The following is a 26,820-nucleotide window of genomic DNA, read 5'->3' as shown; positions in this document are numbered from 1 at the left end:
GGATGTGAAAGGCAGAGTGGAATTTCTGAGTTCTTTGTACATAGGAATAAAATGTCTGTCATTTAGTTAAAATAAATTATTGATTTTTAAATCAAATCAAAATACTGAGTCAAACAAGCAGGTACTGTACTTGAATTTTCCCTTATTTGTAAGAACTGTTTTTCACTGTTTTATGAATAGTGGGGAAAAATAAAAGGTTATACATAACAAAAACGTGTTTTGGGCTCCATGAAACCCATACAGGCACATAATTATAGGAGAGTTTTTTAAAAAAAAATGTTTAAATTACCATCATTTCCTATGAAAATGATTCTCATTCTTGCCTTACCAGATAAGCAAGCTGGCAAAATGCTCAAAGACTTAGGTCCCCTTTTCACTGGAGGCCTATGCATGAAGCCCAAACCCTTTCTTCCACACTCTGGTGCTTTCTCTTCTTCCTGGGGAACGAAGGTATTAAGTGTCCTCAGCATCTCCCAGGGCTCAGGCTTGGGAAACTGGAGAGAAAGACAAATGACTGGGTTAGCTGAAGGGAGATAGAGGAAGCCAGATACATACTAAAGTGGAATAATGACAAGATGTTTCTCCTTATTTAGCAGGTCAAGTGTTGATTTCTCCCAGTGATTGAGATGAGACAATTTGGAATTACTGTGTTGTTGCTTTAAGACCTGCAAGATTTAAGTATTTATGGCCTGGGAATAAAGAAAGGAAAAGGATGGACAATGGATTATTAGCTTCTTGTTCAAATTTTCTTCAAATCTGTAATTGTTTCAAAAACAACTTCTAAATCCTCAGAGATGAGAATGGAGGAGTTTTCTTGCTCTGGCTCCTACCTACTTATCTAGTTCCTATGGTTGTCTTTCTGTCTTCAAACCTTGGGCTTCCCATGCTCTACTCATAAATAATAGCAGTATCACTGCCCTGTATCAGAAGTCTGTTTCTCTGCTTTGAATGTCCTCCTTCTTTTATCCAGAATGCTCCTACTTCTTTTCCTAGGCTAACCAATCTGTCATCATTTAAAACATATTACTCAGCCCTGAATCTGAATTGTGTGTACTTTCTATGTTATTTTAAAATATCCTTTACTTTTGACAGTCATTTCATTTATCACTTTGTAATCCTGTTTTATTGCCTACATCTACCACCAAACCAATGTCTTTGACTTCATTCATTCAATACGAGGTGGAGCCTTATCAGTGGTCTGCTTTAAAAGCTCCCTGGTGATTCTGGTTCACAGCCAGGACTAAAACCCACTGAACTAGAATGAATGCTCCATGAAGACAGGACATTGACTGTCTACTTCACTGCCATACCCCATTTTCTAGGTCAGTGTGGGAAACACACTAAATGCTCAAGAAATATCTATGGATCAAATGTCATTATGCTTGATACAGTGTTAAACATAATTGTTGTTGAATGAATGAATGAATGAACAAATGAATGAATGAATGAATGAGTACCTTAAATTCTACAAGGATTATACAAAATAGTAAATCACAGCTTTGTTTTTGGAAAGTTATACTTGGAAGGGAATGAGGGGAATCAGAGAAGCACATATTCTGGTATAATCACTTACGCAACCAGTGATAGAAATATTTACAGTGGTTGTGATGATTTCTTAGGGAGAATCTCATGCTGAGAATCCTCCTTCTTTCTGAGTGCAGAAATTTTCCAAGTGGTTTGGCAGATGTCCAGTTAATTGAAGTTTTGAGCAAACCCGGTTTTAAGTTTTTTAGAAAACTGCTAAATCTTCTGAGGTCATGCCAGACCATTTGCCTTCTGTGTTATGCACTAAGGCAGGAAATGTTTTCCTCCGTTTTGAAATGAGCATTCAAGGGGCCAGTAAAGAATGCATGCGGTGGGACATGCTATCAGCCCCCTCCAGCTGTTTACCATGGTCCTTTTCATTCTCAACAGGGACATCAGGTTCTTTTGGATACTAGTTATGATTTTATACATAAGACAAAATAAACATTTCCTGGAGGGCTTCAGAGGGTAACTACTCTTGGGTCTTATCTTGCATTTTCCTTCAATCAAAAGAGGAAAAAATAAGATTTAATTTGAGAGAAGTCTACCATTTATCAGGTTGTGCTGTAGTCAGTTGGTGTATTAAAAATCTTTTTTTTTTGAGACTGAAAGCAGAAAATCAACTTTCTCCATCTTCCATTGCTTAATTTTTTATGCTGGTGAATTGTCATGGCCCCCACCTGAGGTCATCTGAGAACAATAGTACCTGAGTCATTAACATTCTTAGGTCTTGTTTAGAAGGGGTTGGTTGGACCTGCTGTATTCTGACCTGAGTCATCCCACACTGGGCCAGAGAGGCTAAAAAACTGGACTCTTCCCAAAGGAATGCTTGTTATCATGGCGAATCTCCAGAAGGAAACCTTAGTGCTAAGTGAACAAGCATTTTGCCTCAGATTTACTGCTGGGCATGGACAGATCATGACCTTTTAATCAGGATAGGCTGAGATTTGAGGCTTTTGTACAAAATAAATTTGCTTCTGGAAGGATTTGCCAGAGACCAGCCTGGGGGAAGTTTCGATGGTTCAGTTGGAGATCATGGCATTTGGAGTCAGGTAATACTAAAGTTTAAATCCTGTCTCCATCATGTACTGTGTGAATTAGGTAAAATACTTAACTTCTTTGGGGCTCAGGTTTCTCATCTATAAAACATAATAACGAATATAATAGTTTCCTAAAAAATAGTTAAAGCTATGTTGTGTGCCGTATAAAGAGAAACAGTGTCCTCCTCCTACCCAGGTATTATAATCCATATTAATATAGAGAAGCATGTAGAGAATGACCAAATGAGAATAACCTTGAATAAGGTAAGAACAAAAGACTAGGATGGTAAAAGCATTGAATTTGAGATTGAAAGACCTCACTCCTAATCTCAACTCTAGCTGTGTGACTTGATGCTCACTTACAGAAATAGTATCTATCTTCATATCGTTGTTTAGAAAGTCAAATGGTATAATGTTGATAGATCTACCTTTGAAAGTGTTAAACGCACAAATGCCCATATTAATTATTAAGAAGTTTGTATTTATTCTCCTACTAACCAAAACCAAAGTAGTTTAAGAGTGGGGAGTGGTACAGAGGTGGGGAAAGGGTATTTTTTCAGAAGTCAAAAAGGGAGATGGTGGTTTTAGTTAACAGTATGCTAACTGAAAGCAATCTTTGCCATTTCTTCAGCTTCCCCTTAGAAGCAGAGCTTAACTTTACATAGACAACTCAGTGTTTGCTTAGTGGAGCACTTAGGTGGGGCTGAGATAAGGAACTGCCGGGAATTACTGCATAGACTTTGTATGGTGTGTGCTAGTGAAAAAAATTGTGCCCTGTAAAATTATGGAGGGCAAGATTGAGGACTTAATGAAAATAGAGGTTTGTGGAAAGAGCAATCAAAATAGTATATGTATGTGTTCGTTTCAATGTCACCGTTCAGGGACCCCTGGGTGGTTCACTCAGTTCAGTGTCTGCCTTCAGCTCAGGTCAGGATCCCAGGGTCCTGGGATTGAGCCCTGCATCTGGCTCCCTGCTCAGCGGGGAGCCTGCTTCTCCCTCTGCCTACCACTCTCCCTGCTTTTCTCTCTGTCTCAGATGAATAAAAAAGTAAAATCTGCAAATAAATAAAAGGCAGAGTTCATAGTAGTTCTTGAAGGCATCCTCCACTAAAACAGACTAAATTTATTGTTAAAAAGTTTCTCCGATAGGTAATCATTTTCCCGACTGTCCTCCTGAATTGTTCTAGAAGTCTTCCAAAACAGATTCTTCCATGAGTCATATGTTTTGCAAACTCATTTTAAAGCTTTTGGACCTATTGACTTGGAGTTTAACATTTTTTTGCCCTTATATAATCGTTTTGTGAATTTCCTCAAGTATTAGGAAAACATGCCGCCCTTCTCCCTGGGCCTGGTCATCAGTCCACATACAGAGAAGGTAGAACCTAATCAGGTCTCCCCTTTATACAACATACCCCTTCTCTTTGGGGGCAGGGAGAGGGAGCAGCAATGGCTTCTGGGCTTTTTTGTTTGAAAGGAATCAAGTACACAAAATATAGATAAAAATATTGCAGATGTAAAACTGTCATTCAAAGGTAAAATTCTATATTCTGATGATTGTAATTTGAAGCCCATATACAATGAGCCACACCTCTGGGTGATATCATGGGAAACAGTATGGTATGTTATTGTGAATGGAGAAAACACCAAATTTATCATTTATAGGCATTCGTTTCAAGTTCGTTTCAGAGAAATCTCTGTACTTTCTGGTCAATTTAGCTGTGAATCTAAAACTGCTCTAAATTTTAAAAAAGGAAAAAGAAAAAGAAAACAAGCAAAAAACCAACCAAACAAAAAAACCCAGGAATACAACAAACTAGATGAGATGAGAGAACAAAGGACCATGGAAGTTTTGAGCTGGGAAAATTAATTCAGAGTTGGGTTTGGAAAGTAGGGGAGAGAGATCAAATAAAAGCTCACCGAGATGAGATGTCAAGTGGGAGACTGACCTTGAAGGAGAGATCTTGGTGTGGAGAACAGAATGAGCAAAAGCACTGGTGTAATGTTCAGGTTACATAAGTGGTGTGATGTGGAGTGGTTAGAATTGTGAAGATGAAGGCGACTGATTGGTGGCAGGTGATGTCATCTTTGAATATTTCTTCCTGAACCTCTAAGGGAAACTGAACTCAACATCATGCTAATTAGAAGTTCTTTTTAGTGTTATTTATCCATATTACTGATATGGGACATGGGAAAACTAGAAAAGAATAATGAAAACATTAATGAAATAATACTTTAATATTTCTATTTAAAATGTTTCTTGGCTTTAAGCCTTTTTTGCTTTGTAAAATGTTAGTTTCCACATTTACTTTAGAATTATTTCATTTGATATTTTTCTATTTCATTAAAATATCAGTCACACATTTTTTTAAAGCAAAATCATAAAGTCAAAAGAACATAGTATTTGAATGAGGATTGTGAATTTTTTTTTTTAAGATTTTATTTATTTATCTGACACTCAGAGATCACAAGTAGACAGAGAGGCAGGCAGAGAAAGAGGAGGAAGCAGGCTCCCCGCTGAGCAGAGAGCACGATGCGGGACTTGATCCCAGGACCCTGGGATCATGGCCTGAGCCAAAGGCAGAGGCTTTAACCCACTGAGCCACTCAGGCGCCCCAGGATTGTGAATTTTTAAGCTTTTCTTTGTGTAGTATCACATTACTAAATCAGAGAAGAAATATGTATCTGACTGAAATGTAGGAAGGAATCAGGAAATATCAACCCGGTTACACCTTTAGATTTCAGCAATGCATCCCCTGAGCTATGAGGCATTGGAGGTCCCAGAGAGAGATTTGTTCACTACTGGAGCTGCTCAACAACTCTTAGGCTGCTTCTAATGAAATAATTTAGAATATATGTAGAATGATCTAGCTATTCAGATTCATACATTTTGGGTTTTTTCTTTTTTAATCTCCTTTCTTTTGTATATAACCTTGGTTATCTACTAGGAAAACATGGAGAAGCATGTAAGATTGGGAGGGAATAGTTTTACAGTTCTTTTCCAGGAAAACTCTATTTAGCAAAGATCAAGATTTAGAAAGTTATTTCAGCATCCATAAAATATTATTACAGGCTTCTGAAGAGAACCAAGCCAATCATGCTTCATTCTCACTGGAGTCTTTCATAAGTGAGCCTTTAACACAGTTTGGAATCAGGCAACATCAGTCATGCAGAGTAGTATAGATCCAAAGTGTATATTCTGTTATATTCTTTGTGGATAATCTGGGCAAATGTACATGGACCCTAGAATGATTTGCCTCTGCCACCAGGCATCATTCTGGGTGTTTCTAAAGAAGCATGTCTGTACAACACCTGTCACAAAATCAAAGATTTTTGTTTAATTAATGCAGACAGATTTTAATATTATTCTAGTCACAATGTAAATAGAAGGTAAAATTGAGGTCTAAATACTCACATATTAGGTTTAATGTTGAATAGGAAAAAAAAAGAACAGTATCTTTGCTTCTGAGATCTTTATAGTTTTCAGAGCATTCAGGACTTTAAATGCTCTGTATGAGTCCTTCTGTCTATACATGGATATCTGAGAATTCATTAACAGCTGAAGAATAGAAAGACTTGGAAATGAGTTTGGCAAGAGAAGATATTTGAGTGCTGGGGTCTGTGGACTATGTTTTCTGTCTTTTCTCCTTACAGTATTTAAAAATGAATTATGTGCTGGATGTTACTTTTTATGTTATGCCTGATGTAAGGTTGACACAAACCATATGCATTTAACACTCAGGGTGAGTTTGTAGGAGTCTTGCTATAAAAACTAAAATCTAATTGTTAGTAATAGTTAATAAATGAACATGAAAACAGATTAATTTACGTAATGCCATATTTATAAGACAGACTGTTTAATTTTTTTAAAAGATTTTATTTACTTATGATGGAGGGAGAGAGCGAGAGAGGGAACAGAAGCACGGGGGAGTTAGAGAGGGAGAAGCAGATTCCCCGCTGAGCAGGGAGCCAGTTATGGGGCTTGATCCCAGGATACTGGGATCCTGACCTGAGCCGAAGACAAACGCCTAACAACTGAGTAACCCAGGTGTCCCAGACTATTTGATTTCTTAATGTTATTTAAAATTACTCTTGAGTGCCAATTTGTCAGATATTGCCCACAATTCTAAGTGAAATCAAAAAAGACTAGAAGAAACAGTATAAAAAACAAACTATTTACCTTTTAAGAATTCAAGAGATATTTTAGAGAAAATTGGAGACATTGTAAACAAATTCAAATTAATTGTAAACAAATTCAACATATTCAACAATATACACACTTTGGGTCAAATATTCTATATGACTGAAGATGCTGGATTTCAAACTGTGCTAACGAGGCTCACTGTGTTACTTCTCTCCATTGACATAGACAATACCATGATCTAAGGACTGACCAAAATTGACGTCGTGTTCTACTTCATAACATGGCTTTGAACAAACCCAGTGATTTCTTGAAGACTATATTGTGAGTGAATTTTGTAACATAGTATAAATGTTTTGTATTTTCCCAAGGATTAATCATATCAAGATGCAGTTTTCTAGCTCTTTAAAAAAGCAAATATGATTTGAGGGCTTATTATGTACTAGAGATTATTAGGCACTGGAAATAGAAAGATAAACAGATATTGTCTCTGCCTTCATGGATAGTATACCCAATATGACTTTTCATATGAATAGTCAATCACATACTACCAAAAAAAATGACATGCTGAACTGCTAATGAATTATACATAGTCTTGAAGAACAACAACAACAACAGCAACAAAACAATTAACCCAACGAAAGGTTTAGGAAAGAAACAATAAAGATAAAAACAGAAAATAATAATAGAGCAGAGAAACATTCTATACGGAGGACTGACATAGCAAAAAAAGATCAGTTCAATGAAAGAACTAATAAATTTGACAAACGTGTGATGAAGTGGTTTAAGAAAAAGAGAGAAGTCACAAAAAATGCTACTAGAATGAATGGATGCTGCACACACTGAAATGAAAACAAAAAGGTATTATGAGCAACTTTTTGCCAGGAAATATGGAAAGTTAGATGAAATGGACAAATTCCTGGAAAACCACAATTGACTCAAGAAGATACAAAAAACATTAATATTCTTATAATTATTAATAAAATCAGTAGTTAAACACAGGAGACTGTCACTTCCAGCCATGACAGAGCGGCTGGTAGTGGATTGCCCTCTTACCAAAAACAACTCTCACACAGAAGCAAATACACAAGACAAGCGTTACTAACCATTGAAGAACAGGCTGAGACAAAGGAAAGACATAAGATGAGCCCTACTGTTTCCCCAGTCTGGGGCCTGGGACAAATTCTTGCTGGGTCACATGATAGGGAGCCCAAGCCGATATAAGGTCTTGCTAAGTTTTGGAGGCAGAGATTGGAATTTGGGCAGCCTGAAGCAGCTGAAATTTGCAAGCCAGTCTGTATGAGGATTTCCCTCAGATCTTTGGCTGGGGGTTAGCCAAGCTTGTATGAGACAAGGTTCCATGAAACCTACTGGGGATCCGCTACAGGGCTGAACAGCGATGCCAGCCAGGAGAGCTGGCCCAATTAGAGAGCAAATAGAATACTTACAATACTTACAATAGAAGCAAATAGAAGATACGTAGTTACAATATTCATTGTATGTTAGATCCATGCACCTACAGAGTAGTATGTGCATGCTCTCTCCCTTTCTCTCTTAGTTGTCTATATGAAAGTGTGGGTGCTTCCCCAGGTCCCACTGGAGTAGTTCCTAGTAACAGATTTATCCATTACTTACCCAGTCCTGTAATTATGAAATTAACATTTACTTGTAAAAGAAATAGGTAAGAAACACCACCTGATCTTTAGATCTAATAATCTTTTTTTTTTTTAAAGATTTTATTTATTTATTTGACAGAGAGAAATCACAAGTAGGCAGAGAGGCAGGGAGAGAGAGGAGGAAGCAGGCTCCCTGCTGAGCAGAGGGCCCAACGTGGGACTCTATCCCAGGACCCCGAGATCATGACCTGAGCCAAAGGCAGCGGCCTAACCCACCGAGCCACCCAGGCGCCCCTAGATCTAATAATCTTAATCCAGTACGAAATCAAAGCAGAGGAAATTTGAATTCAGACTATTCATGTTACTTTAAAATTGATCTGGGTTTGACAGTTCTCAAAACTAATTTTCTAATGAACTTTCAGCTTGAATTTTTAAGAATTAAGGTAGCAAGAGAAATTTATTTAGCTTTTTACTTTTGCTTTAAATATCATTTTTTCTTTCTTTCTTTCTTTCTTTTTTTTTTTTTGCTAAGTACAAAATCCTTTGGTATAGAGTTAAAAACATTGAAAAGACTTTTAAAAATCAAGAACAAAAAGGTATTAAGTTTTCTAGAAATAATTTTGGGTTTAGGTAGAAACCTGTAATATTCTTGAGTTGAAAACCTTGCACCTAAATATTTTCAAACTTGGGAAAATAAAAATTAGTCATTATTTTATTTAGAATAATGGTACTATTAGCAGGGTTAAATAATAGTAACATAGTTTGATCCTAAGACAATGCAAGTTATTGGTGTAAGACAGGCAGTCTTAAATTATTAACAGTGGAGCAAAACCAAGAAAGACCTCATGGTATAAAATAGCCTTGACCCAGGGGCTAAGTGTACTTCACAGCTGTTTGGACTTTTCAAGAGTCCTGCTATCTTTATAACATACACTTTTAGCTTTCTGTAGTGCACTGTGTGTATTTATGGTCATTCATGCTGAACAGAGAACAGTTTATGTATGTTTACTCCTAGCATCTAAGCAACTTTGGTACTATCTTTTTTTGGGGTGGGGGAGGATCATTTTCTGTTAGCTCAGATGTTTGCAAGCCTATTTGCATAAGAAGGGGGGATAAAAGCCATGCAGAGTGGCTTTCTGTGTTACCTAGACATAACAGAAATTCATTCTCAATGGGTTCTTAGGTTTAAGAGGCCTTATAAGGAGTATGTTCTATGAAGATGTATATGAGAACCAAGAATATATGGTTGTACCCTTTATTGGATGATCGCCTTCCTAATAAGCTTGCCTTTTCATTTGGCCAGATACTGGTTTTTCCAACTCTAACGTATCAAGGTTTTCCAAGCTCAATATACCTAATAAGTAGAATACATACTCTTAGAGGTTTTCAGTCACAAGATGTATCAGTCTCCTATGTATTTGACTTATCCTTTTCATTTTTTAGCTTGAAAAAGAAATCAATTCTCCACATATTACTTAAGAACATAGCATACAACTGTTGCTACCTACCTCAACTGAAGATTTATTTATCAATATGTGGGATTTACCTACAAATTTTAAACAAATTTTCTTTTTTTTACTTTCCTCCTTTTTTCCCTCTACAAATCCTGCCACAGGCTTATTCATACAAATAGCTCAAGAGGACACCAGCCCCATGCAAACAGAAGCCCAGGGGTCATACCAGTCCTTCCGTAGAACTCTTATCTGCATAATTTCATGACACCGAAATGATTGTGTATTCCTTCAGATAGGATATTGTTTGCTTTATCCAGGCAACCTGGGACTTTATTTACCTAGTATTGCTTTAATTATTTTGAACTTTCTTAGATCCTGCAGGTTAAAAAGTTGGTAGATATAGGTGATACAGTAGAGATGAAAAGTGTTCAAAAATTCCTGCCCTCAGGTGTTTACATTCTACAGGTAAGACAGATATTATGCATAATAACTAAATTATATAGTATGCTAGAGAATGATAAGTGCTATGGAAAAGAAAGGAAGCAGACTAATGGATATCAGATATATAAAGATTGGGGTTACACTCTAGGTGTGTGGGGAAAAGTATCGATGAGAAAGTGAAATTACAGCACACATTTGAGGTGTGTAATTTTGGGGAGAAGTACACCCCAGGGAAGAGGAGCAGCCCGTGAAACCCCAGGTAGGAGTGTAGATAGTACGTTTGAGACAGAAGGCCCTTGGGGCCCAAGAGGGTTAGCGAGGGCAGGAGTGGGAAGATAAAGTTAGGAGGAGGACAGGAGTGGGGGTCCAGACCAGGTAAGGCATTGTGGGCCATTATGAGAATGAGGCTTCTGCTTGTAGTGAAGGACAGTGGAGTGTTCAAACATAGTGAGGCTGTTCAAAGACATGACATTGTTGAAAGAAGCAATCTGGCTGCTATGCTGAGAATGCACCGTAGTGGGTCAGCGAAGGCCAGGGAAGAGATTATGCCAGGAATCTAGGCAAGATACGATGATGGCCTTGACTAGTGTGGTGGCAGTCAAAAAGGTGAAAAATGGCAAAATTTGGAATATATATATATATTTTTAAGATTTTATTTATTTATTTGACAGACAGAGAACCCAAATAGGCAGAGAGGCAGGCAGAGAGAGAGAGGAGGAAGCAGGCTCCCCACTGAGCAGAGAGCCCGATGCGGGGCTTGATCCCAGGACCCTGGGATCATGACCTGAGCCAAAGGCAGAGGCTTAAACCACTGAGCCACCCAGGTGCCCCTGGAATATATTTTGATGGTAGATCCAGCAGGACTTCCCGATGGATAGGATAAGCCGAAGGCAGAGGCTTAAACCACTGAGCCACCCAGGTGCCCCTGGAATATATTTTGATGGTAGATCCAGCAGGACTTCCCGATGGATAGGATATTAGTATAAGGAAAACAAGTGGACCCAGGGTTAATGCTGTTTTGGGTCTGAACAGTTGGAAGGATGGTTCAGTTCTGCACCATCTCACACTGTTTTAATCTTCTCTTATTTTTACCCTCATGACTTTATGCTATCTTTAATGATAGTTTAGAGGGGCTTTGGGTTGAAGCAATGATAAACCTGTGTCTTTAACTCAGCATGTTTATCCAGAAATCCATAATCATTATTTTGATAAATTAATTTTATTTAATTTTGCTTTGTGGGGAAGAAACCCTTTGGAATGTAACTGTAATGTGATACCTTATTTTTTAAAAAGGTGATGGAAAATAAATGTCCATGACCCAAACAATGTGGCTCATATCCATGTAACACATGATTCAATTAGAATTTCCTTGTTGTATTTGGTTTCTGTGGAGAGAGATTATTTTTTACCCTTGTGCCCTTGCCAAAATGATATCCATGAATTAACCTCTCTGCAATTAAACTAGTCCATTTTCGTGTTTTGAAAGGATTGATGGAAATCATCCAGGGCTTTTATGTGCCCAGAAAGATACCACACACCCTGCATATTTCCACAAGGAGTTAGGAAAGGTCCAAAGAATCAGAGCAGATATTTAATGCTGCTCATTGAGAAATATGAACAGGATCTTCCAAAAGAGCTGGAGAAATAATATATAAATTGTTATAATCAGTAATTTGTTTTAGTTTTGTTTTGTTTGGATCAGTACTTTGTTAATTAGCTTTGTTTCCTGCTAGAGGGCAAAAGGTCAGAGTTTTAAGCTATTATTGTCCAGTTACTGCCTTTTTTACCCCCTGCTCTATAAAGGAAAGTCAAACCTTAACTGGGTATGCTTATTTCTTTTAGGTATGTTCCATATCTCCCTGTCCTTTCCATGATCTAACAAGATCAACTAAAAAAAAACCGAAAAAACAAATTATCGTCTATTTTTAAACTATATACTTTAAAATGTTCTTTCTACGAAAACCTGAAAACTTTAAAAAGAGTAATTTGGGCAGCCTGAGGCATTAATTGAGGATCAATATGATAGCTTTTGGTTATGTTGAGAATCAGATATACCTTCTGAGGGGCACCTAGGTGGCTCGTTTGTTGGGTAATTTCCTTCAGCTCAGGTCATGAACCCAGTCCTGGGATCGAGTCCCACATCAGGCTCCCACCTCCACGGGGAGTCTGCTTCTCCCTCTAACCTTCTCCTTCAAACCTTCTCCTCGCTCATGCTCTCTCTCACTGACTCTCTCTCAAATAAATAAAATATTAAAAAAAAAGATACACCATCTGAATACATCAAAAAATAAAATTCTGCAGGTGAAAAGTATACTTAATCACCTTTTAAATCTTTTCAAATTGTTGATACACATGAGAATAATCAGAGAGCCAAAATATTCAAGATTTATCACCACTGGGCCTCCTATTTCACAGCTGTTAAATAGTTTGTGTAATCTATCTCAGTGGCAGTATGCTAATTAGAATTCTGTTTCTATTTTCTGTTCTCATGCTTCTCAAATTGGAATAACTGAATCTCTGGGAAACTATGGCAGGTTGCTGGTGGTTGATACCCCAGAATGAACAAAGTGAAATTTCCTGGAGCATCTATCTTGGAATTTTTTGTGAAAACTTTCTGTATTTATATATTGGTGTATAACAGAGAGTGGTCATAAAGAAGACACAAGAGAAATTTCTACTAGTTATAGGTCCCTTTGGACTTCCTTTACCTTAACCTACCTTCTATCTCCTCTACTATTTAGGCACATTGATATAAATATTTGAGCTCCTCATTTTGAAAGTCTTCAGGAAAGTTTCTGTGATGTTCTTCAGATACTTCTAGGGTTTGATACTGATGATATCATATTTCATAGCTCTTGTAAAAGTGCAAAATATTCTAGAAAAGCTTGCAGAGTAAAAGATAAATGTCTAATAAGCCTACTAAGTTGGCCAGTCTTTCTTTTTACCAGGCATGCCTAATTTTGTCTCATGTAAGTCAATTCCATGACTTTGGTTGACATTTTCAGTCTTTTTTACAGAAGATAATTCTAACAGATATGAATTGAGAGCTTGCTTTGTATTAAGAGCCTTTCTGTATTCTCTCTTTTAACCATCACAGCACTCCTCTAAATTAAGTACTAGTCTCATATATTTTTTAAAAATTTATTTTTACTTAAATTCAATTAAAATATAATGTATTAATGGTTTCAGGGGTAGAGGTCAGTGATTCATCAGTCTTATATAATATCCAGTACTCATAATATTGCATGCCCTCCTTAATGTCCATCACCCATTTACCCCATCCCCCCAACCCTCCCCTCCAGCTACCCTCACTTTGTCTCATTCATTTTTATAGGTGAGAACCTGCACAGAGTGGTCAGGTTACCATTCTCAAAATCATACAGCCTCAGAAGGGAAGGATCCAGGATTTGACCCCAAGTGGTCCTCTTTTGGAGGCCCTACCTAACTTTAAATATTATATTTTGTCTGTAAATAATCTTGAGTTAACACACTCCTTTGTTTAAAAACCAAATAAAATCTTTATAATTATGGATAGCAGGGTTGACTTCTGCAACGTGAGGTGATCCTTACTTAACTGATGGGATCCAGGCACACAGTGCTCAGCTTGCACAGACAGCATCAAATTAACACACACTCAGAACTGCATGATCAATCCCAAACCAAAAATGAAGTTGGTGAAATTCATGTTCCATTTTCACAGGCCTCAGCTTCCACATTCTCAACTTTTCTTGGCACATTCTCTCCAAATGCTTTCTAGCCCTCCCATCTTGTGTAAACAGAAGAGAATTTGATACTAGCCTTTATAAAAGTGTGGTTGATGGGTTCCACTTTACATGGGTATAAATGAATCTCAGTAATGTGCCTTATCTGAAGTAAGCATCTTCATTTGAACCTTTGGTTTTATCTCTAATAGAAAGATTTGAGTCCATTAAAATACCAGCCTCAGTAACCATGTGGTAAGATAACTTGAGAGAGGTCGGCCTTTGATCTAACTCTATGTCTTCATAAGTTACTCTACTTAATGAGACCAATAGGTGAAGGTGGCCTGAGGAGTAACACTATGCAGTTTTCTTTGCTTATTTAGACCTACCTGCCTTTGGTGGACCCAAGGCTAACAGTGACCCATCAGTTGAAGCACCACCCATTTTCCAGGAGTTTCTGGGGACAGAAGAGCACATATCTCATTGTTTTCCTTTTGTGCCAAGACTGGAATAGGTGTCTAGGGCATATCCATTCCTTCCCAAATACTCTGCACACCATCACTGCCTGTACAGAGGCTTCAAGATCAAACAGCTCAAGCTTCCTGTTTATTCTGATGTTGTGACGTTTGGTAACCAGCATCAAGGCTTCATAGAAACCCTGCTCTTGTGACATCCTGAAATGCCTATGTCTTTTGTATTACTTTGATCTCTGTTAAGAAGCTACTAAAAAGAAAACCATCTTCCTTATTAAAGGAGGCACTGCCATCGAATTTTCTTCTTCCATATGGTTTTTCTCTGTTTATATGTTTATCTTTTCCATTCGACTTATCAAAGTCATGGACTGTTTCTTTTCTCTTTGCATCCTCAGTGAAAACTTGACACAGAGTAATGTACATGTGGAATGAGGGAATTAATGAATGAGGAGTGAATAAATACATTTTTGTTGAGTCTGTATATAACTTTAGCCTCTTTAGGGGTATGTGTAGAATAATTTTCCAACAGAAATTAATAACATTGCAATAGCATTGCAAAGTATCCAGTGGCATTAAGCAGCATAATTTATGTTTCTAGAATAAGATACTAGCTTAGGCAAAACTCATCCCGTTTATGAACAAAAAGTTAGGACTTAGGTATTAAGTATTAATACCTAAAATTAATAATTTTAGATTATTTAGAAAAGTCTCATTAAAAACAGTCAGAGAGGGGCACCTGGGTGGCTCAGTGGGTTAAAGTCTCTGCTTTCGGCTCAGGTCATGGTCTCAGGGTTCTGGGATCGAGCCCTGCATTGGGCTCTCTGCTCAGTGGGGAGCCTGCCTCCTCTCTCTCTGCCTCTCTGCCTGCTTGTGATCTCTGTCTGTCAAATAAATAAATAAAATCTTTAAAAAAAATTTTTTTTAAATTAAAAAAAATAAATAAAAACGGGCAGAGAATCTGAATAAACATTTTTCCAAAGAAGACATATAGATGATCAATACATACATAAAGAGGTACTCAACATCACTCCTCATCAGGGAAATGCAAATCAAAACCACAATGATATATCACTTATACCAGTTAGAATGGATTACATCAAGAAGAGAAACGTAAGTGGTGAGGATGTGGAGAAAAGAGAACCCTTGTATACTCTTGACGGCAACATAAATTGGTGCAACCACTATGGAAAATAGTTATGGAAGTTCCTCAAAAAATGTAAAAATCCAGTAATCCCACCTTTGCTTATATACCGAAGAAAATGAAAACAGGATATTGAAGAGATGTGTGCACTTCCCTGTTCATTGCACCATTATTCATATAGCCAAGATAAGTGTCACTGGATGGATGAATGGATAAAGAGGATGCAGCATTTGTATGCAATGTAATACTCAGCCATGAGAAGGAAGGAAATCTTGCCATTTGTGACAGCGTGGATGGAACTTGAAGGCGTTATGCTAAGTGAAATGAGCCAGACAGGGAAAGACAAATATTGTATGCTATCACATAAATATATAAAAAAGTCAAACTCATAGGAACAGAGAGTAGAAAAGTGGTTGTCAGGGACTGGGAAATATGGAAAGATTGGTAAAAGGGTACAAGCAGTCTTTCAACTAGAAGATAAATAAGGTTTGAGGATCTGATGTATAACATGGTGACTATAGTTGATAATAGAATACTGTATAATGGAAATTTGCTAAGAGGGTGAAACTCAAATGTTCTCAGCAAAAGAAAAGAAGAGAGAAGAAAAGGGAAGGGAGGGGAAGAAAAAAAAAGAGAGAGAGAAAGAAAAGGAGGAAAGAAGGAAGGAGGGAAGGAAGAAATGCGAGGTGATAGATATGTTCGTTAACTAGATGGGGGTACTGTTTCACAATGTATGTACATCAAATCAGCATGAGGTACAAATTAAGTATCTTACCATTTTGTCAATTTTATTTCCATAAAGCGGAAATTTAAAACAAATGTACTTGGCAGTGTTGTTTGCTGTCAGAGAAGGTGTGGAGTTTTTTTTATTTTTCACTGACTCCTTTAACGATACTTCTCATATCCACTTCCTATTTGATCTTTAAAAATTAAAATCACTTGTCAAAATCATTCTTATAACCTGTCATATCTTAATGCTGTGTCTTAATCAAGTGATATTCAAACTTGTCTGAAAGGGAAGTTTGCCTTCCTGTTTGGAAATTTACACAACATTCTGCCCACCAGATGTCAATGCTTCTTTTGGAAACACTTTTTGTATGGTTTCTCTTCTCATCGTGCAAAGAGCACAGTCTGTAGTTTGAAAATCTTGAAAATTTTAACATCTGGGGGTGACTTGAATCCAGGAAACTCTATGGCCATAATGATAAGGATAAACAAAGAGTATACCAAAGGTGGTCTTAAAAGAGAGACTATTTCCCCCCACTTTTCACTTACAGTAAGAAGTGAAATGAATAGGGAATTGAAGGATAACCTGTAAGTCTGAAACAGCACTTTTCCAGGTGCAGGAGAGGATGTGAAGTTGCTGACATTGGTTTTAAAAAGTTCAAACTGTAAAGAAAAGGGAAATAGTACCTAGATGGTGGTTTTTCACTGAAGCTGAGATCAAAGCTCATCATTTCTAAGTATAAAGTAAACGGAGGCTTTGGGAATTGCTCTAATTTTAATATAAGATAATTTTCCAATTTTTGTGTACTTTCTACTGACTGATGCCTCTGTTTGCAGTTACATAGATTTGAAATGTCTGTATTTGTGAAAAAGTTTGGCCACTTGTCTTAACTTGGTAGTATGCTAATTAGCAGTGAGGTCCATTTGTTTAACATCTGACTACTGTAATGCTAATTAGAAGGGACAGTATATTTTTCAGATTTCCATGTACCTTTATACACTGAACCTTTTTTTAAAAGATTTTTTATTTATTCATTTGAGAGAGAGCAGGCCAGAGAGAGTAGGAGCAGGGGGGAGGGGAAGAGAGAAAAGGAGGGAGAGGGGAAGAGGGAGAAGCCGACTTCCTGCTGAGCCAGGAGCCCAATGAGGGCTTGTGGGCTAATGCGGGGCTAATTCTCAGGACCCCAGGATCATGACCTGAGCCAAAGGCAGATGCTTAATGGACTGAACCAGCCAAGTGCCCCAATACTGAACCTTCTAATATGTCTTATTGTACTTGTCACACTTCAAGGTGTGACATTATTCGTAGCCATGATGGAAATATTTCATTTCTTGATTTAAAACATAGAAGAGTAATTGTCCAGATCTTAAATGAACTCTGCCTATTTTGACAATGGGAAATAAAGCAAAGATTTTGCTCTATTTTCCTGAGTCTGTGGAAATTGTAAAGGTACACTGAGCCTCAAGTATAGTTCTGGGTCACTTCAAAACCCTTCCTTCACCTTTTGTATTTTCTACCTCTTCTGCTCTTTGAACTGCTTTGGTCCTCTTGAAAAACAAATGGGTCAAGATTTTTTTTTATAAGTTCTATTCTTCAGACTTAGACTTTATAAGTACATGAGTTAACATCATAAATATCATGACAAATTATGCTCTGTGCAATTAATCAAATTTCCATTTCATCTGGGGATTTTGCTAGCAGATGACACAGCTTTGGCAAGTGATTAACTGGCCAGGAGAAAGGTGATCTCTATGGGCTGGATTGATAGGGTCATGGGAAACACCCCAATGCTAAGCAGCTGAAATGAGCCACTCTTCGAATAAAAATTATTTGAGGACTACATTTAAATCAGAAAAAATATATAGTCAGTTGTGTCTATGCTTCTTATAAGGGCAGTTTACATTAGCATTTTAATAACCCCTTTGGATATCTGCTAAACTTTGGTAAGAATGAGAATTGATATAGATATTCTCATTTTGAAAGGGCTGAAGGAAAGAATTTTTTTTTTTTTTAAAGATTTTATGTATTTATTTGACAGAGAGAAATCACAAGTAGATGGAGAGGCAGGCAGAGAGAGAGAGGGAAGCAGGCTCCCTGCTGAGCAGAGAGCCCGATGCGGGACTCGATCCCAGGACCCTGAGATCATGACCTGAGCCGAAGGCAGCGGCTTAACCCACTGAGCCACCCAGGCGCCCCAAGAATTTTTTTGAAGTAAAAGCAATTTAGAAATTTCAATGTAAAAATGGCTTTATTTAGACACTCTGTGAACTTTGTGTAAAAATTTAAATGCCTGAAATAAAACCTTTGTGCATGCAAGTCATTAGGGTTTGATTGACACAAGAGTTTGAGCTAGCCAAAAAAAAAAAAAAAAAAAAAAAGTAACAAACTGTTTTTAGAATGTCTCAAGACTCCAGCACTGTGACTGCTATGCTTATGTTTCCCTACTTTGGGACAGGTTTATATTTCTTAAAACAGGAGTCAAAAAACAAGACAAAACAAAATAAAATGGAACTCTTATGACAATTGTTCCAATCACTTTCCCATTTCTGATTTCAGGAAAAAGTTTATTGGTTATTCATGGTTAAAAGGTAAACTGAGGAACATTAAAATTTTCAAGTTTATTTGAGCATGTGTAAGTTCAAATTGGGCAGTGCCAAACCAAAGATGGTTAGAAGAGTTTTACCCATAGGAGCAAGGGACAGGGTTTTTATAGAGCAGACACTGAACCAAAGCAAAGATATGATTTGATTGGTTATTGCTTAAGTGGTTGCCTTATTTGGGAAAGCCTCCTTCACTGTTTGTGATTGGTTGGTCTTACCAACCAAACCAAACCATTGTTTGGATTTGAGGGCATTGACTCTGGCTCAGATTTTGATTCACTTATGCTGGTTACCACTGCATTAGAGACACCTCAGTGTGCTGGACTCTTTGTTTAAATACTTTAACAACGTTATAGACATAAGCTACCGTTCCTGATTCGTGCTATAAATATGGGCAAGCTAGAATTCAAAGTTCTGTACCATACTATTCCAAAATAAATATGATAGAGCAACACTGTTGTGTACCCAGTTATTTCCATATATCATTAGCTCTGAACAGGTTTATTTATTCTAAGACTCTTCAATCTAGGACTCTTCAATCTAGAGTCATTAAAACATGTATCGCTTCTAACCTCCCAATTGTGGACTTACGGAGTCAGGTCAAGAAAAGAAGTGTAGCCCACACAAAACTGGAGATCACAGTCATGTGCAGATGAGCTTGTGGTGTAGTGATCTTGGCAAAGGCAAGTTATCTAGGTTTTAAAAACATGGGAAGCCTTTAGAATCGTATTTTGTTACCATGGTAAAGAGACATAGGTTTTCATCATGTGCTTTCTCCTTATTATGTAACAGGAATGAGAAATATTTCTAGGTTCAGTAACTGAAACCTCAAAATCCCCTTTACAGATATGATAATAGTTTAGTTTACTGAAAATTAAACCAGAAAAATTTGCAGTTGTACCTGTCTTGATATATGCTTCTTGTATGCAAAATGGGTTGGTTTCTATTCAAAGAAAGAAAAAAAAAAAAAACCTGTTTATGTAATAATAGGAATGTTTCCTCACACTCACTTCTCTGCATGGGATAAAAAAGAACAAGTCTGTTTTCTTTGTTCCTGAGATCTTTTTTTTAAAATCAGCTTTATGCACTGAACTTTGTGTTGTCAGTATGTCTTTCTAGTGCTGCTTGCTGTTTCTTTCTAGATGCCCTTCTGAGTAGACCTCTACGTGAACTATATTTGTTCCTGGAGAATGCAGCATGACCTCACAGATTTGGTCAAAATAATGAACATTTCTTTAAAGGCCAGCTGAGAGAGAAAGGATTTGCTCAGCACATTTTTACCACTGACGCAACTCCCTCCCTCTTTCTTTCTTTTTTTTTTCCTCTCTCATACAAAATGTCTGATCATTCCTAAGGTTGAGAAACTCACAGGGCAAAAATGTAAGGCTTTCTCCGTGTCTGGAGGAAAATTTGATCATTTAAAATAAAATAGCTCTGATCAGGCAGGACAGTCTTCCTGAGTATTTCATTCCTAGGACTGTTTGCATTCTTTCCCAGTGAGCTGGTGTGATAGGCACCAGACCTATTTATAACAGGAAAGATGAGCTATTAAGCTATTCAGTACTGGTTTAAGAATAAGTGATTGGCTGGAATTTCTCTGTGCCTCTTGTCAGCAAGATCCTTTGCCCTTTTGGGGGAGATGTGGCTGTTAGGCTTGTGAGAACCCAGCTCAGGAATAGCATGTGATGCGAGAAGGGAAGCAGTTGGATTGAAACCATACATGGTGAAGTCAAAAAGATGCTCTTTCTTGAGTTGTTGCTGAAATATGCTGGGGTTATTCCAGTGCCTGCAGAGTAAATAGAACTGAAGGCGCCCTGGAGGATAATGGAAAAGGATGTGAGAAGACTCTGAATTTTTCCCAGCTGTATCTCTCAGCCAGTTACCATTAGCTTTCACTCTGACTTGAGAAAACATTATTCCAGGGCACAAGAGTCTGAGCCCTTTGGGAGAGTGTCCTGCTTGTTTAAAGACATAAGAGAATTTTCTACCCAACCCTCTATTCCTCACAATTGCTGAGAATCAAAACACTGAAGCTAAAGCAAAGAAACAAACAAAACAGTAACAAAACCCCTCAATAAGCACAAGAAGACATTTTAAATATATGATAGCTCATGATAAACTACACAGGATCATAGAATGTTCGACCCATACAAGATACCAAAAGGTCTTGGTCCAAGCCCTTCTTCAGATGAAGAAAGTGAGACACACTCATTCAAATAACCTATTAACTTAGCCAGTTATACCAGAACTGGAATGACTTCTTGTGGCTTCCTGTCTCCCTGTCCAAGGGTACCCTTCTTTGGGAAATGCACATTAATAGCAAACATTACAAATGGAAAGCATGTCTATATGTTGTTAGAGCAATGTTGTCCAAAGCCAGTCTCTAGACTGATCAAGTCTGTGGTCCCAGACCTGTGGAGTAGCCCTACAGAAGCTACAGCATGTTGGTATTACACGTACTTCGGTTCATCTGGCTTGGTTGTCCCCAGGGAGAATAAAGTTGCTGGATATTTTTCAGAAAGTTTAGCCATTCAGATTAAAAGGAGGGTGGTGCTGGTGTTGTGAAAAACAGACCAAGGTACAGGGTTAGGTAGTTAAGAATGTTGACTGATCGGGGGAGATATTCTTCTATGCATTTTTTTACTTTATTTATAAAGCACTGAGATATTCTCATTAAATTATTTAGAATTTAACACAATGGGGATTCGTCTGTTTAATGTAACCCATTCTTTTTTTTTTTTTTTTTTTTCTTAATGACAGAGAGAGAGGGAACACAAGCAGGGAGAGTGGGAGTGGGAGAAGCAGGCTTTCCACTGAGCAGGGAGCCTGACATGGGGCTAGATCCTAGGACCCTGGGATTATGACCAGAGCCAAAGGCAGACGCTCAACCATCTGAGCCACCTGGGAGCCCCTAATGTAACCCATTATTTTTCTATTATGTTCAGTCAGCCAACATAGAGTACATCATTAGTTTCTGATGTAGTGTTCAATGATTCATTAGTTGTATAAAACACCCAGTGCTCATCACAACGTGTGCCCTCCTTAACACCCATCACCCAGCGACCTCATCCCCCTGACTTTAGACCCTCAGTTTGTTTCTTGGAGTCCAGAATCTCATGTATTTTCTCCCTCTCTGATTTCTTCCCATTCAGTTTTCCTGTGTGTTGATTATCCCCCATGATCTTCTCAACCATGTAAGAATAACTAGTGTGATCATTTCCATTCTTAAATATGAAAATGGAGGCTTAAAAAGATCATGCGACTAATCCATGGCAGAGTCACCGATCTTTATGATTCCAGAATATATGTTTTTGAATATATGATAACCCCTGTTATCTGAAATATGTTATACTTTTCATTACATCATAAAAACACAAAGTAAATAAGTTTATAACTCTGCTGGTTGTGTGCTAAGCCTGTCAGGTTTTCATTGGTTTTGTTGGTTAGGTCTTTTTGTTTTGATGAAAAATCTTAGAAGATTTTTCTTAAATCTTAAGATTTAAGATTTTCTTAAGCTCTCCTATGTTCTTTATGAAGAGAGATCAGAACAAAGTAGGCTGTCAGCAGTTGGCAAGCATTAGTGATTCATGTGAAAGACCATTGTCTTTGGTGATACAATGCGTGCTGGGCTAAGAGCCTAGGGACAGGAATCTGCCATATCCTGGCTATGAGATGTATGTAAACAATGTCACTGGGATACGTTATCTACAGTTTCTTTTTAAAAGCTCTGGGGTGTCATGATTCCCTTATAAAATTTTCCACTTGAAGATCCGGCATTATTTATTTAAAAGGAATATGTAGCTTTATTTTTTTTTTTTTTACTTTTTAAAATAATTTTTTATCTTTTATATTAACATATACTGTATTATTAGCCCTAGGGGTACAGGTCTGTTAATTGCCAGGTTTACACATTTCACAGCACTCACCATAGTACACACCTTCCCCAATGTTTATAACCCAACCACCCTCTCCCTATCCCCCTCCCCCCGCAACTCTCAGTTTGTTTTGTGAGATTAAGAGTCTCTTATAGTTTGTCTCCCTCCCCGATCCCATCTTGTTTCATTTATTCCTTTCCTACTCCTCCAAACCCCCCACGTGGCCTCTCAACTTCCTCATATCAGGGAGATCATGTGATAATTGTCTTTCTCTGATTTACTTATTTCACTCAGCATCATACCCTCTAGTTCCATCCACATCATCGCAAATGGCAAGATTTCATTTCTTTTGATGGCTGCATAGTATTCCATTATATATATATATACACATACACATACCACATCTTCTTTATCCATTCATCCGTTGATGGATATGTAGGTTCTTTCCATAGTTTGGCTATTGTGGACATTGCTGCTATAAACATTCCAGTGCGCATGGCCCTTTGGGTGGAATATGTAGCTTTAAATCACAGGAACAAAAAATGGCATCAATCTATCATTAAATCCATACTTTCAGAGTACCAGATTCCCTCGAAACATGATTGCTCAGAAAACTAGGGCCAACACATTGATTGTAAAATGCCTAAAGGAAAAAGGTAGTAACGTGTAATATGGGGCACTCTGCTAACTGTTGTCTGGTATAAGAAGAGACTTGCATCACAGAAGAAGGATATATGATGTGTTTTTTTGGGGGGCAGAGCCTTTGAGCCTGGTCCTCCACACCCCACCCTCATCTCAGCTTTAGCTCAGGGCTGAAGCCCTGGGAATTGTTCAATACATATTTACCCTGAAGGTGTTCTGCCTCAAGAGAGTTGAGTCATTTTGAACTTCAGTCCAGTTTTTCAGACTTAAACCTCAGCAATTTCTTTTCGCTTTTCTGTCATTCTCCCTGTCATCTTACAGATCTAGAAACTGAGCAGAAAGGGCACGAGTTACTCTAACCCGGTCACCCAGCCACTCGCAGAACTGAAACCAGAGTCTAGATGTACACACGGCTACTACACTGCACGTGCTGAAAAGACAACCTCGACTTTGAAACAGTTGAATTTAATGCAGTACTGACGCGTGTAGACATGGCGTCTGAAAGGTACCCGGCCTTTCTGGGTTCAGTTACTGGTTGGGACGATTGCGGACATTATTGTCTGTGGATGTTGGGTTTCCCTGGACTTGTTTTCCCTCCCCTTTGCATAAAACAGTTTGAGATTCTAAATAGAGCATCACTGCTGGAAAATAGGAGAGTTGGTAGGGTCAGTTCATAAATAAAGAATGCCATATTTTATCCTTCTGTGTACACACAGAAACACAAAGTAAAGAAACACACAGAAACACTTGTACAGATTTTCTCTAAACAAGATCTTGTCTACATCTTTAGACCTCTCCCTGCTAGGAACGTTCTGGGATATCTCCAGCTAACATAAAAAACAACTGCGTTGGGAAATTCCTGATTGTTTTAGCTAAATGAGAATTCTGCGACTGAGCTAAGTAGGTGGTTTTTCTAGTATCAGTGCTACGCAATTTTGCTGTCACGTGTCCCATTGCTCCTTAGCTATTCCCATTCACCCAGCGGTAATGTTTTCACAAAGGAGGCTTGTTCCTACGAAGAAAGCTCAGAGTGTGTTCACAAATAATGACAATATTAGTTGCATGTTGTCCTGGATATCACTCGCCAAGGATTCTGCACACATTTCATTTTTAGGATGGGAAATTTCTATTTAGTCTATGGCTTGGCATGTGAATGTGAGCCAGTTTCTTATTCAGAAGCTGATGATGATATATTTTTCTATCTTGATTATTTTCTTGGACTTCTGGCCATCCTGTTTAGGTGACTGCTTAGCTGCCAGTGAGTCTTCTCAACATCCAGACCATGCAGGGACAGCTGTGTTCCATAAAAGCCTGTCTGGGGAGGTGAGACTAACTTTCCTCTTTTACAAATATCCACAGGGCACAAGACTACAAAAACATATGCCTAGCATTTGTACCTTTGTAGACATCTTTGTAGGATATCTTTTTTTTTTCCCCCTGTAGGAGATTCCTGCCACATTTCCCTCAAGCCTTTTTAAAAATACGAATTTCTTTTCACACCTAGTCTGATTTTGTCCGTTGTAGATGAAATTATTCAAGGAGGAATTATTTTGTATAGAAAATAGTGAAAGTGGGAAAAAAGCAAACATGCACACCTTTATCACAGGTGAGATAAGCCTTTTTCTCTCTTATCTCCTGTATCATATTAAGAAAACTTTCATAATACGCCAATGGGAAGATTTGTTGTTATGGTCTGAGTTGTGTGGGCCCCCTCCACCCCACAATCCATGTGTTGGAACCTTAACCCTCTTGATGCGATGATCTGATTGTTGGAGGCAGGGCCTTTGGGAGATAATTAGGTTTAGATGAGGTCATGAGAAGGGGGCTTTCATAATGAGATTAGTGCCCTTGTAAGAAGAGACACCAGAGGGCTTGAGCGCTCTCTCTTTCTCTCCTTGCCATGAGATGACACAGGGAGAAGGGATCCATCCATAAACCATAAAGAGATCTCTCACTGGAGAGCAAACTCTGTTAGACCTTGACACTGGACTTTCCAGCCTCCAGAACTAGGAGAGAATTTTCTTCTCTTGTTTAATCACCTAATCTATGGTATTTTTGCAGTGCAGCATGGACTGACAAAGACATTCATCATACAACAAATACCAATGTAAGTATGATTGGTTAGTTTGATTTGAAAAGTGGCCCGGTTTCCTTATCCATTTAAAAGTTCACTTATAGTTAACAATACAAAATACCAGGCGGGTTCTTCTATAGGAAAAAATGCCATAGTTCATCCCAGAAAACCCTTAGGCTCTCTCACAGCCTTAAAGACTCCTTGTCAAGTCTAATAATTTATAGATTTTCTTGGACTTTTTATGTACACAGCCATACCATTTACAAATAAAGTCTGTTTTGTTTTTAATCTCTGTGGTGTAAGCCATTTTATTTAACCGTCTTGTGTTATTAACTTGGCTGACATACCTAATGTTTTATTGAAGAAAAGAAATAGTGCAAAGTCTCCTTGTATGGTATTTGCTGGAGAGTTTTGATTAGAATCCTTTATCTGGTTAAGCCTGTTTCTCTTCCATTCCTATTTGCTAATTTTGTTTTCTACATGAACGAGTATGAAATTAATTTTCATCACTTATTGGGAATATCGTAAGTTAATTATTCTTTAAGGGGTGCATTATATTGCATTACATTTTGACATAAATCATCACTTTATTCTTAGGGTTAGATTTCTCTGTGGATCTTTCTTTCTATAAGAAATATAAGGAGGATGTTTCTTTTGTGAGTCCAAGTAGGGGGATTGGTCAGAGGTAGCCACTTTTTTTTTTTTAAGATCTATTTATTTATTTTGAGAGAGAAGAGAGAGAGACAGCTTGAGCAGAAGTGGGAGGAGCAGAAGAAGAAGGAGAGAGAATCTCAAGCAGACTCCGTGCTCAGTGCAGTACCCAAGACAAGGCTCCATCTCACGACCCTAAGATCATGACCTGAGCCATGGAAGCCAAGAGTCTGAGGCTTAACCAATGGAGCTACTCTCATGCCCCCAAGAGGTAGCCTCCTAACTCCAGTATTTTCAGATGCATCCCAGCCAGTTGGAGGGACTTTGAGGAGGAGGAAGAGAGGCCTACATTTTACAAGGACATACATTTCTTTCATGATACTTCAGTGGCCATAACTTACATGGCCATTCTTCATTATCAGAGAAGCCCCATTTCACCATTTTCTATTTAATATTTCCTGTATCCCATTTAATTTTTATATTTTTTGTTATGTATGGGCCAGTTTTTTAAATCACTTATGCTTAATCTTTCTAGTTGGTTAATAAAATTATTGGTGCCTATAAGTATATGTTCCTTGAAAAATCACTTAGGTAAGTCTCACAAGTTTGATATATTATACATCCAATGTTGCTCAATTCTATACATTTTATAATATTCATGTGTGAATTCCACTTCTAAGCATTAACCAGAAAGTATGTTTTTTAATTTCTGTATGGTTTAAG

At 37.8% G+C, this 26,820-nt stretch overlaps 2 long non-coding RNA genes across 2 annotated transcripts in view; both read left to right on the top strand.

Annotated features, from left to right (window-relative positions):
- Positions 1-23,869, top strand: part of LOC122906606 — a 137,048-nt gene extending 113,179 nt beyond the window's left edge. Inside the window, exon 4 of the long non-coding RNA XR_006384570.1 lies at positions 23,694-23,869. This is a non-coding gene — a long non-coding RNA (uncharacterized LOC122906606). The remainder of the gene's footprint in view (positions 1-23,693) is intronic.
- Positions 23,870-24,610: 741 nt separating this feature from the next.
- LOC122906602 lies at positions 24,611-26,209 on the top strand. Its single transcript, XR_006384569.1, has 3 exons — positions 24,611-24,695; positions 25,434-25,479; positions 26,175-26,209. It is a non-coding gene; the product is annotated as an uncharacterized LOC122906602 (long non-coding RNA).
- The last annotated feature ends 611 nt before the right edge of the window (positions 26,210-26,820 follow it).

The sequence above is a fragment of the Neovison vison genome, chromosome 1 (assembly GCF_020171115.1).
Source record: "Neovison vison isolate M4711 chromosome 1, ASM_NN_V1, whole genome shotgun sequence".
NCBI lineage: Eukaryota > Metazoa > Chordata > Mammalia > Carnivora > Mustelidae > Neogale > Neogale vison.
The sequence above is the reverse complement of the archived record's forward strand: the minus strand, read 5'-3'. Positions and strand labels throughout refer to the sequence as shown.